The following is a 16,283-nucleotide window of genomic DNA, read 5'->3' on the forward strand; positions in this document are numbered from 1 at the left end:
CCGGGGTATTCACACTCATGTTAGGAGGGAGGCACCTGTATCAGTAATCCTTCCCTCAGAGAAATGATTTTCCTCTAAGGCATACTTTCTGGGACCCTGGCAGGTGGATGGGGTCACCCGTTATCTTCCTACCCCACCTTACAGAATGCTAGCCCCGCTCCTGAAAATTCATGTTGCAAAATCAGTGGATACTCTGTAAAACAACCGTGTGAGAATAAAAGGCTGGAAGGCATGTATGCAAAAGTCAGTAACTGCTAGGGTGATGTGCTTGATGGTGGATTTTATTTTTGCCTCTACATTACATGTTTTCTTTGGTTTTATTTTACTAACTTTAAAATTATATTTAGAAAGAATTATATTTGAATTACATTCAAAAGAGATCTCTGATAGAGAGCCCCGATCTCATTTCTGGGTCACAGCATGAGAAGCTCATCTCCCAGGTGGTATTGGTCTTGGTCTGTAATATATTAGCAGAGGCTCTATTAGGAAATGATAAGGCCACATACTGAGGTCTCTAGAAATATAGGTGATATCTCTGCCACGGCAAAGAGTGTTATCCTATATCAGCCTAATGAATTTGCTCTTTTCGTATTTATGGCCCCATTAGCGTGTCTCATTTGTGGTGTTGCTATTTCAGAAAATGGGAGGAAATTCGGCAACACTTTTTGTGATGTGGCTGCAGAATCCCTGCTGGGTGCGGGTCCCAGAGAGCGGTGTGTCCAGCATACAATATCCTTTGTTCCAGCATCTGCATCTTTTCCTCACGCAGGCAAATCAGTGCAAGGAGGCGATCACGTTCCCCATGCTCGTGCAGCCCAGGGATCGAAGCACAATTTGGCGTCTTTGTCATTTTCAAAAATCAAATCTGCCTAGGGACCAAGTTCCAACAGCAGCTGTTTTTGCTTTATGTTTTATTTAAAGACGTTTAATTTTGAGCCTTGCGTGTTTCCAATTTTTTTTTTTTTTGCAGAGCAGACTGTGTGCATGTATAGAATACCACTGATTTGTGTATAATAGTTCTTTTATTAGTGGTAAGTGCTTTTTAGGATAAAATCAGATTAAAATTATTATAGTTATTCATGCTTTTTAAAATTGTTTCACTTAAAATTATACGCAAACAATGAATCATGGAACACTACATCAAAAACTAATGATGTAATGTATGGTGATTAACATGACATAATAAAAAAAAGAAAAATAATAATAGAAACTATACACCGAATATATAAAATACTTACTCTGAGGCAGACTTTGTGCCAAGTGGTTTATATACATTTTTTCAGTAAGCCTTACCAGAATCTTAGGAAGTAGACAGAGAAGTTAATGCCCATTTTATGGGTGAAGTCTCAGAGGGGTAATGACTTGGGCAAGTTCTCACATCCAATAAGTAGGAAGCTGAGACTTTAACTTGGGTGTGTTTGATGCCACATAATACACATGAAATACAATCTATGTGATATCCCATATGTGTATAATATACCTGTATACCATATTATCTCTACGACACTCCAGCTTTCAAATCACATTTTCTCTCCCTTTCTCCCTCTTCTTTCAATTTTTCTACCTCTCGGCCTCTTTGCTCCTTCTGATTGTTGACTGACCCTGCCTGTGGGTCACAGAATGTGATCTGGATGGGCAGGGCATCAGAGTGATGCACATCCTCCATGACTTTTACAGATCACCCAGGCGCCAGGAGGACAAAGCTCCCAATCTTCACGTCAGACAGCCTGGGTTTCTCTCTTGCTTCTGCTCTTTGCTAGCTGCATGTTGTTGGGCGAGTCCTGCAGCTTCTCAGAGCCTCAGCTTCCTCATTTTGTGTGCGGGTTGGTGCCAACAACGGTTGGTAGTCTTTGTGCCCATAGGGGCTGTTGTGAGCATGAAATATGAGAAGGCTATGAAAGCCCTTTATGAGCTACAAAGTGTCACAGTCACTCTGTCATGTTCTTTGGGTCCTCTTGATGAAGATTTATCTTTCACGAGAGACAGCAAAGTAAGTAAAAACAGGAACCACTACCGAGCCAGAGTTCCAGAAGGGCAGGAGCCAGAAAAGGTCACATGGGATCCAGCACAGCTCCAGGAGCCAGAATTAGTCACCATCCGAAGGTGGAGGCATTTGTTTTTTCCTACTCTAGGAACTGGTCATGAAAACAACCTCACCACTTTCTGCCTCTGCTTCTACCAAACCTGCCATTACTGATGAACTGATTTCTACTCCTGTCTCTCTGCCTTGTGGCTTTTGCTACCTCATGTCTCTTTGTTCATAGCCTTCTCTTCCGAGTTATTCTGCTTTTGTCTCTGTTAAGGACCACTGACTCAGTAGGTCTCACACTCAAATTGCCAAGGGAGAAGATTTGGTGCATTAGCAGCCGTGCTGTGCTGGTTAATGTTCAATAACTGGCTGTCTGTGGGAGGCTGGGGGTGGGGGAGGCCCTGATTTGTAATGTTTGCCAATTTCCATGGTGCAAATAATCCCACTACAGTTGATTTCAAGCGACCAACATAATGTTACCTGACTCCTCAAATCCTGAAAATGGAACGGTCGGATCCTGTGAATCAGCATGAGCCAGCTCCAGGACATCACTGTCACCCCGGTCTGCCACTGTCTAGTTTCCGGTCAGTTTAGGGGTCAACTGGTCTTGAACTGGGTTCCCATCCTGCTCCACATAGCTGTGATCTAAAGGTAGCAGGTTCAGATGTTTAATCTCTCTTAAAAAGTCCTGTGACATGCAGGGTTCCCAGTTCATAATAAACTCTCTAGGGCGCCTGGGTGGCTCAGTTGGTTAAGCGACTGCCTTCGGCTCAGGTCATGATCCTGGAGTCCCGGGATCGAGTCCTGCGTCGGGCTCCCTGCTCGGCAGGGAGTCTGCTTCTCCCTCTGACCCTCCTCCCTCTCATGTGCTCTCTCATTCTCTCTCTCACAAATAAATAAAATCTTAAAAAAAAATAAATAAATAAAAATAAATTTGGGGGGCACCTGGGTGGCCGAGTCGGTTAAGCGACTGCCTTCGGCTCAGGTCATGATCCTGGAGTCCCGGGATCGAGTTCCGCATCGGGCTCCCTGCTCGGCGGGGAGTCTGCTTCTCCCTCTGACCCTCCCCCCTCTCATGCTCTCTCTATCTCATTCTCTCTCTCAAATAAATAAATAAAATCTTTAAAAAAAAAAAACTAACGTAAGTATTATTTAACTCTCATTTTATGCATTAAGATCTCTGAGACCTTAATACATGAAGAGGAAAGATGTAAAATGAAGATAAATACAAATTAGGAAATAACTGATGATGTAAGACAGGTGTAGAAAATAAGCAGTGGGAGTTCAGAGATAAGAAATGGTGGGAGCAAACCAGGTGGGAGCAAACCAGGAAGACGTTTTGGATTATGTAGCACTTGAACTGAGTCCTCAAGGATGGCAGGATTTGGGAGTTGTAGAAATTGAGGGGAAAATATTCAAGACACAGAGAATAAGAGCTGAAGAAAAATGCGGACTGGAGAAGACATGGTACAGGTATGGAGTCAATGACACTTCATTTACTTGGAGCAAAAGGTGTGTGAAGGGGAGGACGAGGTGATCATATCATCAAGGAAAGCTGTAGAGGATCTTGTGTGTCAAAATAAAGTGACTGGGATATATTACACTGCTTTACTCTGTTGCTATTACCAAATGGAAGTGAAGTGTAAGTTTGTTAAGGCTATTGTCTGTATCATTACATGGGTCAATTGGAGTAGAGTTTGCAAGACTTCTGATAATAACATGGTGCTAAGTCACATAAATTGGTTCTTTCCCTTCTCCCTCTTTTTAAATAGCTAATGTTATTATTTATATTAACCTTTTGCACTGAGTGATATCAACAAGATGAGACAGATCACCAGTGAGTATCAGGCTGGGATAAATCTGGAGACCTGGGTTCTAGTCTCTGCTTTGTCACCAACTCAAGGAGTGACCTGGGGAAAGTCATTTCTTTGCCAACCTTGGTCTGTCCTCATATCTGTAATCTTGCAGGGTGGCTATTTGATGATTGCTTTCTTACCTTTTCTAAGTCTATAATTACATACACATGACCTCTCCAGATCATTTCAAATAAAGTTATTCATTATTTGGGTAATAGCAAAGGGCAGAGAACTCCATGACCTCAGCATGGATAATCTTCCTTTGGGAAACGGCCACTGCTGGGAAACAGCTACTGCTAAAGTTCGTATGTCATAAGGGACGGGCATTCTGGTTAATTGAGTTTTCCTGTTAAAGAGCAGTGAAACTTATTTAAACACTTGCTGTTAACAGTATGTCCCAAGTGTTCTAGCTGACATTTTTGACCTATGAAACACAACTTTTAAAAATAGGAAACTATTAAGCACTATATACATGATGGTCACTGAATACTAATAAATAATAATAGTGACTATCATTTATTGAAAAATTATTCTCTGCCAGGTACTGATCTAAGACCTTTATATGCATGATCTCTTTCAATATTGCCAAGAAATATAAGAGCCAGGAAAACTATTACAGCACCTTACAGTGGGTTAAATGGTGGTCCCCCAAAAGATGTCTACATTCTAATCCTTGGAACTTTTACGGATGTGAATGAATGTGATCTTATTTGGAGAAAGGTCTTTGCAGATATAATTAAGCTAAAGATCTTGAGATAGGACATCATCTGGATTTTCACAATGGGCCCTAAATCCAATGACAGATGTCCTTATAAGAGACACACAGAGGAGAGACATATAAAGAAGAGGAAAATGCCATGTGGCAATGGGGGCAGAGATTACAGTGATGTGGCCATGAGCCAAGGAACGCCCTGAGCCACCAGAATCTGGAGGAGGCAGGGAACAGATTGTCTCCTACAACTTTCAGAGGGAGTGCAGCCCTGCTGACACCTTGAGATCAGACTTTGGGCCTTCAGAACTGTGAGAACAGAAATTTTTCTTCTTTAAGCCACCAAGTTTGTGGTAATTTGTTATAACAGGCAGAAGAATTGAATACACACTTCTTTACAAATACAAAATGAGGCATAGTAGGGTCAGTTAAACTTACCTCAGATCCCATGGTTGGTAAGTGATATTGCAGGAGACACCTACACAGCTTTAGAGCTTGCTTTCAATCTTAATAGAATGTTATACCTCATAACTCTATCTTCATAGATATTTAGGAACTACCAGTTACAGTACACTCTGGAAAGTGCTTTGAGAAAGTAAGGCAAACATAAGGTGCTATGGGAGCATATAGGGGGACACACAAGCTAGCTTTTGTAGGGTATTAGTGAAGGTATCCTAGAAAAGATGATGATACTGGGATGAGTTTTAATGATGGAGAAACTTTTCCAGAAAATAAAGTGGGGAGAGTTTTCCAAGCAGGGAGATCAACCAAGGAGAGTGAGAAAGAGTGAAGCATCTTTAGGTAATTGCAACAGTTAGACATGGCCCTGGGGGTTCCTGGAAGAGGGACAGGAAATGTGATAGAAGATCAGAGTAAGGGCCAGCTGATGGTAGGTCTTATGTGCCAAGCTAGAAATCATGAACTCCTCAAGCAGTTGGAGAGATGGGGAAGGTTGGTGCGGGTTGATTGCATCATCAGATCAGTGTCTTCCAGACTTACAGTGGAGAGCACCATGCAGGATGGAATAGAGGGGGTTGATACAGAAAAAGATTGGGATGCACATTAGAGTACTGGAGATGGTGACGGAGGGCAGAAAACACATTTAGCAGACATTTTTACATGGTGACATGAGTAGGATTCGGTGACCAATGGGATGTCAAAGGCAAGAGGAAGGAGGGGCACCGGCTGCCTTGCAGGTGTCAGGTTTGGGGAACTGGGTTGATGGTGGTGTCCTCAGCTGGTACAAGAAATAAAAGAGGTACCCAATCTGGGGTAGTGGCAGGGATGGGGTGGGAGACAGGGAGTACAAATAAATACTTCACTGATGGCTGAGGACCTCCCATGGTTTTTATTTTGAATATGTGGACATCTACATATGGCTCATGGGTTTGGAACTGCTGTGGTGGTACATATTGAATTTGCCATGTACTCTAAGAAAAGGAAGAAGCCAACATTGACTACATACTATGGGTTGGGTGTCTAACTTACATTATCTTATTCAGTCCCCAGTAAAACTTCCAGGTAAATGTTATCCATATTTCATAAATGAAGAAGTCAATTAAAATGCTAAAATGATTAAGTAACTGGACCAACATCACAGGGTTAGTCAATGTCTGGGGAGCCCAGATTTTAGATCTCATCTTCTTTCCTGCTGCCTTCTGGACATAGAGGTAGAGTGCTTTTTGAGTCACATCTTTCCCATTTATTAGCTGTCTGACCTTTGGAAATTTGCTTAACCACTCTACGCCTCAATTTTAGCAGCTGTCAAAAGGGGATAAAAATAATACTGCCTGTTCTCCTTGACTCAAATAAGAGCCTATGACTGAAATCTCTGCAAATTGTAAAAGCCTAGGAAAATATGAGTAATTATTTATGTGATTAGCCTGGACTTTTCAATTTTATTTTTTGAGGTAAGTCCTGACTTCAGCAAGTTTTCTTGTGATTTTTCTGATTTCCCCCTAAAAGTTTGGTAGCAGTTTTCTAGTTAACAGAGTTTTTAAAATTTGGGCTTATTTAACTATTTCTATTCAAATCACCCCAAGCATTTTCTAAGTGTGCTCCTCTAAAAACCTACAAAAATTTACTCCATTGATAATGGGTTTTTGTTGACTGTGTAAACACCAGATCTATCCATGTACCTTATGAAATGTGTCCAGCAACAGATACACCTTCTGCTGAACTTAGAGGTGATATGAGAAGAAATGTCCAGCATCTCAACTGAGCAAGACAGGTGTCGGTCCATTTAAGGCATCTAGTAGTATGGACTGATTCTCCGTCATTCTGTAAACTCTGGGATCTAGCAGAGCCCGATGTTTTCAGTGCAGAAAATGTGGGTATTTACTGGTTGCTCTACAACACATAGGGTGGTATTGGTTCCTCCCTAACCTCTATCCAATTCTAAGAGTAATTTTTTTGCCTCAAAAAGCCTAGCATAGGAAAAGAAAGAGAACTGTGAAAACAGGCACACAGCCACAGATAAAAGCTAGTAGCACTTTTGAAAAGGCATGGGTGTATGTATGTGTAATGTAAAGTAACACCATCTTTTATCATATCTTTAAAAAATTGTGTGAAGAGCTAACAGCAAAAATGTTGCGAGGACAGTTGTGTAATTAGCAGAACAAATCTCTTTTCTCAGAAAGGACAAACTATGTCCATTACACAACTCTGCCCCAGTATCTACAAGGGTGATGAAGGTAGTAGGGGATAGTGGAAGGAAAATTAGCCTGGGAACCAGGATAATTTTTTTTTTTAACTCTTAAGCTAGTTGGCCTTGGGCTTTAATTACATGCCACTGAAAGATCCCTGTGCCTGCAACATGGGCGTGTTGTGTGGAAGAGTGGTAAAAATAAGTTAGAATACACTCACACTCTAGATAGAAAAAAAAAAACTTAATCCTAATGCCTTAGAATAGGTAATCTTAATCTTTTAAGTAATTCCTATTTGATCTTTTCTGGCCAATTGTCCAAACTTGAACAAATCACTGAGGTCAGGGGGATAGAATCCTCATATTAGGTAGGCCTGAGTTATTTGCTCACTCTGGTAGTCGGGGTAATGGAGTGGTCAACTATTCCTGCTTCACAGTGAATAATGGGCTTTGCTTTCAGAAGGGGAAATAAGTGCTGGACCAACAACAAGGAATGTCCACTGTACCTTTATTACTTGTTATTCTTAGTGCTACAGGATCCAAGATCATTTCTGTGATTCCCGCCAGGTGCTCCCCACTTAGCATCTTCCACAAGGATCCCGTCCTACTCACTCCTGTGTCAGTGTGTAAATTCTTTGTCATTGAGAACTCAGCTCCCATTTCATTATTTCTAAGGCACCTTCCCAGACAGCTCTTATCCAGGAAGGCTGTTTTCTCTGATACAGCACATGCTTTATATAATCACCAGTTCACCATAGGCTGTTGAGCCTGAATCGCATCACTTTTCCAGGCCATTTGCCACCCCTAAGGTATCTCTCATTTCTCTCTTGTCCTTCTCCCCATCACCACCCTCGTTCAGACATTCATTTCTTCTCACTTGGATGACTGAGTATATTCTTAACTTTCTGCCTCCAGTCTCCCATTTCCTTCAGGGCAGTTTTCCCCAAAGCACACAGCTCTGACCATGTTAACACCACCTTTAAAAACTAAAGGTAATGTGGAAGGGCAGAGCTGAGTGAGAATGAAACCTCGTGTGTGCCGGAGGTTCCTTTCTGAATAGCTGTCAAAAGCTCTGGTGGGAAAGTCTGCAGCAAAGTTAGAATCAATTGACAGTGGTTTTGAGAGCTGTGTTAATAGAATGCGATAAAGGGAAGGGACCAGAACTTGAGTGGGAAATGGAGGTGGGGTTAACTACCAAGATGGATGAGGTAAGAGGAATCTCAAAATGGTGATATTTCAAAGGAAGGAAACACAGGGCTTCCTATGAACAGTTATGGTTTGGCTGGTTTGAGTTGTTTTTAGAAAAAGAGTCATGGGGGTGGGGCTGGGTAGTGCAGTTGGTTGAGCATCTGACTCTTGGTTTCGGCTCAGGTTGTGATCTCAGGGTGGTGAGATCGAGCCCCAAGTCAACAGAAAGGCTGCTTGAGATCCTCTCCCTTGCCTTCTGCCACCCCTCCCCCGCCTCTCTGTAAAATAAATAAATATTTATTTTAAAAAGAAGTAAAGAGTCACGGCCTTGCCCACTGGGACCGTGGTGTGCTTTGATTGTGTTTGGGTATTCAGGTAGACCTATTTATTTATTCACTAGGCACATATCTGTTGAATAGCTACCATTTGCCAAGGACTATGTATTAAAGAATGCACATGGAAACCTTGGAGGGTAATTATGGTTGACCCGAGTGGTCATGGGTAGAAAGAAAAGAGACATGTTTTGTGTTTTCCAATTCATCGAGCTGTGTGCCTTCTGCCCAGTGGGTATTCAAAATAGGTTTACTGAATTGAAAACCAGTTCATGCCACTAAAGAGTGTTCCATGGATTCATAAAAACTAGGGAAGGAGTAATAAGCATCTTTAGTGAGCAAACAGTATGCTCATGGCCAAAAAATATAACTTTGGGTTTGTTCGACTTTGCTCTGTCTTGCTTATTAACTAGAAGATAAAACCCCTTGATGTCTTTTTTTTTTTCTCTTTCCCCTTCTTACTTTCCTCATTTTTCTCTCTGCAAAGTTCTCATTAACACATTTTAATGAGTATAAATGAGGACTTCATGTCCCAAGAAAGAGAAAAGCCAAGCAGCGTGCACAGAGAGAGAGATGGAAAATAAGCAATTATCGCTGTGGGTTTTTATATTTCTGGGCCATCCTTGAATCTCATGTTGCTTGCCAAGTCGGCAGAAGATGACTCCTAATTGCATGAGAAAGATGAGATTGGTGATAAAAGAACAGATATAAATATAGATATGGTGTAGATATGGATATCAATATAGATATAAATATAACCTTTCTGTTGTATCTTCGAGTCTGTGCCATTCATTTGACTTCCCTTTGTTCTTCTCTTATATGTTATTTTCATATGTATATATTTTAAAAAACTCAGGCCATAAGAGATTCCTAAAGCCATTTTCCTGTCACCCACTGTGAGGTCCTGGATTTAGAAAATACTGACTTTGGGTGTTATAACCTGTCCCAACAGTTCTAGAATACTAACACATAGGCAGGTCTGGCTTATCTAAATCTTGATCAGGACTATGGAAAGAGACTTTGCACAGTCCCTCAGTGACAGAGATGGGGCTCTGTCACTGGGGCTGTTGTTTTTCCAGAACCCACTCCCTCAGTCCCAGTGATGCCTTGCTCTCATCTAGGGCACAGGTGGGCTGACCCTTCTGGACCTACAGTGACCCAGTTCCATTTTCTCTTAATCCTCACCACAGCCCTGTGAGGTAGGAATGGATCTCCTTAGGCCAGTAGTTTATAGTCTTTTTGAATCAATGGACCCCTTTTAGTGTGAATATTGTCACACTAACTATACTTTTAGTATCCATTCAATGAAAAAGTCACAACGAGCAAAATCTATCCTGAGTTCACTCACTCTTTTGTTGAGGTACACAATAATAGCAAAGCATTAAAAATGTGCAATATGTATCTGGCACTTACCATGTGCCAGACATGGAGCCAAACGTTTATGGTGATTCTCTTATCTCATTCTCATGACAACCTTTTGGGACATGTCCTCTGATCCGCGCCATTTTACAAATAGGAATACTGAGCCCCTGAGATGAGTAAGGTAGTTGGTTGAAAGCCACACATCTAGTAAGCAGCAGAACAGGAATTCAAACCTACCCAGTGAGGTTTTAGAGCTGGCATTCTTAACTATGTTGTGGTTTGGACGTTCATTTCGAAAAAGTAGAGACACCTTCATTGGGTTGGCAGATCCTGGTTGGAGATAATAAGATTGTCGTGGAATGAATGAGATAATGTATATAGAGAAATCACACAGTGCCTAGTGTGCTCAGCAAGTGTTACTCCAAAGGATAATGAATGTCTTTGACCCTCATCTTCACTGCTAAAAAAGATTTGTTAAGTGACCTTTCTGAGTACTGCAGGGGTTGAGGTTCAAGATGCCAATAGCCTTGGCATGGTGGCCTTGGTCACAGGGGTAAACTAGCTGGGGTGAGTGGGATGGTGCTGTGACCCTTGGCATTGGCATTCTTGGTCCTGAAGTCAGTGTACTGGCCTAGGGCAGCAGCAGTAGGGGCACAGGGTCCCTCCATGGACAAGGGAGACAGAGTGGCCACTTTGGCATCTTTGGTGACCACTAATAGCAGCATGATAATTCAGAGAGGAAAAGAGAAAAAGATAAAAGTGAGGTAATTCACAGAACACTTAGGAGACAGCTCCCAGGGCCTGGCAGGATGCTTTTGGGGACATTTGAAAGGGGTGGGAGCAGGAGGGCTGAAAGTCTGTGTATGGTCCTCTTTTTCCTAGGCTGGTTCCGCCTGGAGCACAGTTGTTATCACTGAAGTCATCCTAGAGGTTTGTGTGGATTTCCTCTTCCAGCTATGTGTAGACAAGATGGCCTGAAGAGCTTCTCTGCTATGGAATGTATATGTCTTAAATAAATTACAAAACAAAGAAAGAACCAAAGAATACAAACACACACTTGCCAGTGTATGACTGAGCTCACAAGTAGTAAGGAATTTCTTAAATGATAAAACTGCAAATCAACAAACCATGAACTGAAACCAGAGAGGTGAGTAATCATAAGGCAGACTAATCTTGAGTAAAATGACACAACCAGGTACCTGAAATTTTGAGGATGATTGATCACACAGACTATGAGAAATGGATTTGGGGTTCATGCAACAGGGAAGATACTGGGCTTAAGATCCCCTCACAAACCATGACTCTCAAAGCATCTGTATGATCAGTGAAGAGCTGGTCTAAAAAAATTTCTTTCTTTCCCTGACAAGAAAGTATATTGTTTCTGCTGTGACTCTGGATAGAATTCAATCAATGACAATACTTGTCTCCCCTGGAGATGGTCAGCTCTGGTCCAGGCCTGTTCTCTTGTGGACCTAAGGTTATTTTGTACCATCAACAGCATCAGGAAAAATAAAGCCAAGAAACTGAAGTGACCCTAGCTTGAGAGCAGTTCCTGGTGTCCAAAAACACCATATGCACATTCTGTCAGGGGGTCAGCATCTTCCTGTCAGAGTCTTCAGGATGCCTATAGGTTAACTTCAGCCAAATACAAACTCTTAATGAAAAATGACCAAATAAGCATGGAAACAGGCCATCATGAGTGATACTCAGCAGAAACAATTACCAACAGGTTTTGACTCTGGAGGTCTTCAGATATTGGGACTATCAGACATGGAAGATATACTACCTAAGAATATCATGTTCAAATAAGTGAAAGATGGGATAAATATAGCAAGGAAAAAGAAACTATCAATCATGAGCAAGCAGGTTTGGTAAAGCGTGAAACCTGGAGATAAAAATACAATGATTGAAATTAAAATCAATGGATGGGTTAAAGAAGGGATGACTTACAATGATGATGTGACAGCTGACAGGTATATATTACTTACTGCATGCTCAGTGCTCTTCTAAGCTCTTTGCAAACACACCAGAAGAAAGAGGGAGCAAATTAGAAGTTAGCTAGATAAATTGACTTTAGAGAGACAAAGAGATAGGAAATATGGATGTGAGTGCTATGTCTCAAATTTACTAGTGTCGTGTCTCAGACATACACGTTAGAGTGCTCATTTTTAGCCTCAGTTTCTTCAGATGTAAAATAGAAACAAAGGAGGCCATTTATGTAGAATATCTGGGATTTGGTGTATTTCATTGTAGGACTATTTCTGAAGGTTAGGTTTATCAACCTAAAAGAGTAAAATAGTAAGAGAGAGATTGACTTGATCCAGCCTCAGTATTTTCTGGGTACCTTCTTTGGGACTTTTTCTTGACTTTTAAAAAATTCTATTATTATGGAGATTTAGAAATTGGGTGTATATTACCCAATTAATTTTTTAAAGATTTTATTTATTTATTTGAGAGAGAGAGAAAGCACGAGCAGGGGGAGGGGCAAAGAGAGAGGGGGAGAGAGAATCCCAAGCAGACTCCATGCTGAGCGTGGAGTCTGGAGTCTGATGCCGGGCTCAATCCCATGATCCTGAGATCATGACCTGGGCCGAAGTCAAAAGTCTGACAATGCTCAACCGACTGAGCCACCCAGGTGCCCCTATTACACAATTATGATTCAATGCCCCAAATCATATAAGTGACCAAGAACCCTCATGGCTGCACAGAGAATGTCACTGATACATCAGACATCAGGTATTTTTAGTCCGTTGGGTTACATTATTCCCACACCCGGTGAACCATAGCAAACTCATGCATTATTAGAAGACGATTTAATGAATGGATGGAATGGATGATCATTAAAAATCCTATTTGTTAGAACAACTCTACTGTTAAGATGCTTTTAACATTCAGAATCCAAGAAAAATCCCATTCCATACTAGAATACTGCCCATTTCACAGAATTTTTCTGATGAAGGGATAATGGAAATACAGTTAATTGTACATAGTAGGTACTTATTCCTCTTAGTGTTCCTGGTTTGCAAAGAACAACAAGAAATTCTGGCTAATTTAATTAGAAAATAAATTCAATGAAAGACTAGTTGTGAAGGTTCACAGAACTGATGAGCAGGGACCAAAGAAGGCAAGGCCCGGCTACCAGTCTACCACCATCCAAGTAGGCTAGGATGCTTACTAACATCTCTGATCTGGACACTTCCCACCACACCACTGGATTCTTGAATCACCCTCTTTGACAAATAATTTTCCATGGCCTCAGTGCCTCTAAGTCACTCCTTCAAGGTTCAAAGTCTTGGAGGATGGAGGCTGTGAGCATCCATCTGGTCATATGTAGGTCTTAGACTGGTGCCCTTTATACTGAGGAGTGGACAGAACATCTGTCCTCTTTTGGCTTCTGTTTCTGGAGATGTTGCCCTGCTCTTATTTCTCTTGGTATTCCCAGAAAAGGGAGGGTGTTCACATGCTGGGCAGACACTGCCAAGGCTCCCCAAATCTTCACTCCCTCAAATCAATAACTAGTGGGAGTTGTACTAGGGTTTAATAGATGTAAAATTTTTTTTAAAGATTTTATTTATTTATTTGAGACAGAGAGAATGAGAGAGAGAGAGCACATGAGAGGGGGGAGGGTCAGAGGGAGAAGTAGGCTCCCTGCTGAGCAGGGAGCCTGATGCGGGACTCGATCCCGGGACTCCAGGATCATGACCTGAGCCGAAGGCAGTCGCTTAACCAACTGAGCCACCCAGGCGCCCAATAGATGTAAAATTTTAAAAAGTGTCTCATCTTAGTGAATCAAGTCTTTGTTTTCTAGCATCAGTGATCTCTTAAATTTTTTCCTGAGAATTGTATTTTTTTATTTGCAAAAATAAGGCATTCACAGCAGGAGGGATCTTTGTGGTAATGAAAGTGCTCTGCATCTTGACTGCATCAATGTCAATACCTTAGTTGTGATATTATACCGCAGTTTTGCAAGATGTTATCACTGAGGAAACTGGCTAAAGGGAAAATGTAGGATCTGTCTGTATTATTTCTTACAACCGCCTGTGAATCTAAAATTACCTCAAAACAAAAAGTTTATTTTTTTAAAAGGCATGCTTGTGGTGAAAAAAAATAGAAACACCACAGAAAATTCACTTTTTCATCAGAGCCCCAAATTCAGCTCACCTGAAGTAGAACTAATATTTTGATAGATGTACACACACACACATACACACACAATGTGATTATATATGTGTGTGTGTGTGTGCACATATATATACACACACATATAATGTGATTGCTTATAAAAAACATATAAGCAAAAATATTTATTTCAACAGATTTTTTTTGCAACATATCTTTTCACCCAATAGTATATACAAGCAACTTTCCATGCACAGTGACTTCTATTATTTTTGTGAGTCTGTGGCTCCCTGATTTTTCCAGATCTTTGTCTTTCCCTATAGGGTGTGAGCTCCCTGGCAGATAGGACTATTCTTCATTGCTGTATCTTCAGCACCTAGCAACATGTCCCATACATGATGGGTCTCAATACACGTGTGTAGGATATCAGGGAGACTATGTTGTCCAAAAAGAAACAAAGAGCCCAATGGTGAGCATTACAATGTATAGTAATACCTCACTGAGGGCAAGTTCTAAGATGCCCAGGAACCAGGGTTTCAATTTGATTTTGGAGGGGGTATCTGAAAATTTCACTGCCCTATCTAGCTGGCATGCTCTGTCCATTTCTTCAGTGGATATCCCTGACTCATTACTGCATTAGCCTTCAGGAGTATACTCCCTCCCTATCCCTCTAGCTCAACAAATGGCTGACCCCCATCAGTCTTGCAATTGGGTTGCATTGCTGCTGGTCCTTGAAGTTTAATTTCAGAAAGCAAGAGGGCAATGCCAAAGATATCTCTTTATTTTGGCATAATTCCACAAATATTTTCTTAGGTAAATGCATTCAACCACTGGTAACAAATTAAGCATTTTCTGAGCACAGAAGAGAACTAAAGCACTTTGGGCCATTCCAAGGTAAGTAAAATGTATTCCCTGCCCTTTCAGAGGTTAACATTTCCTGGAGAAGATACAAGCAGATTATTGAAAACATTGAAATAAAATAGCATGAGCATTATACCAAAGGTGAAAACATTGTCTTTGGGAATACTGAGGTGGTAACAATTTTGATCACCAGGGTCTCTTTGCAGAAACAAATGATTCAAGGCACTGCAAAATAACTATGCATATATGTGTGAGTGTTTTTGTGTGTATACATACATATATGCTGTGAAGAGCAATATACCATTCTATCATCTATCTATCTATCTATCTATCTATCTATCTATCTATCTATCATCTATCTATCTATCTATCTATCTATCTATCTATCTATCTATCATCTATCTATCATCTATCTATCTCATTATAGCACAGAGGAAAGGGAAGTTAATTTCTCTTGATCTGGGAGTAGGAGAGACAATTTGCTTTAGGGTAAATGTAGGGTTGCAAAGAGTTGTGATCACTGAACAGAATTCACTAGAGAGACTAGGGATGCTGAGAGAAGAGCATGTACAAAAGCAAACAGCGGTGCCATACAGATGGTATTTGGGAAAGTCAAGCATCTAAGGTTATTGGAGCAGGAATGACAACTTCGAATTAAATAGCAAACTTCAAAAACATGCTCCCTCGGAAAAATTACTTTTTCCTCCATTTTATTTTTTTTGAGAGCTTTCTCTAGTCAGGATAGCAAATACTCATGTAGAGTTTAACACATACTTGGTACTGTTCTAAGTGTTTTTCATATATTAAATAATTTAATCCTCACAACACACTTGATATATGACCCTACTGTGTACCACCCTATGCATTACCCTACTATACGGGGTCATTTCCATTTTACATACACAGAGATGAAGACACAAGGAGGTTAAATGGTTTGGTCATATGGCTGTTAAGCAGGGGGGGATTTCAGTTCAGACAGCCTAGCAGTGATATCTACTCTTAACCATAATACTGTACTGCTACATGCAAAGGGGTATGCCATGTGCTAGAGATGGAGAGGTGGCCATGGGCCTGGTTTTACTTTGCCCTCAAGAGCTTATATTCTTGGGAGAGGTATTAAACAAACATCAGTAAGCACAGAATTAAGTATAAATCAGTGGACTCTGACATAGCTGGAGTGGGA

This window comes from Leptonychotes weddellii, chromosome 2 (genome assembly GCF_054177405.1).
Source record: "Leptonychotes weddellii isolate Sample4059 chromosome 2, ASM5417740v2, whole genome shotgun sequence".
Taxonomy (NCBI): Eukaryota; Metazoa; Chordata; class Mammalia; order Carnivora; family Phocidae; genus Leptonychotes; species Leptonychotes weddellii.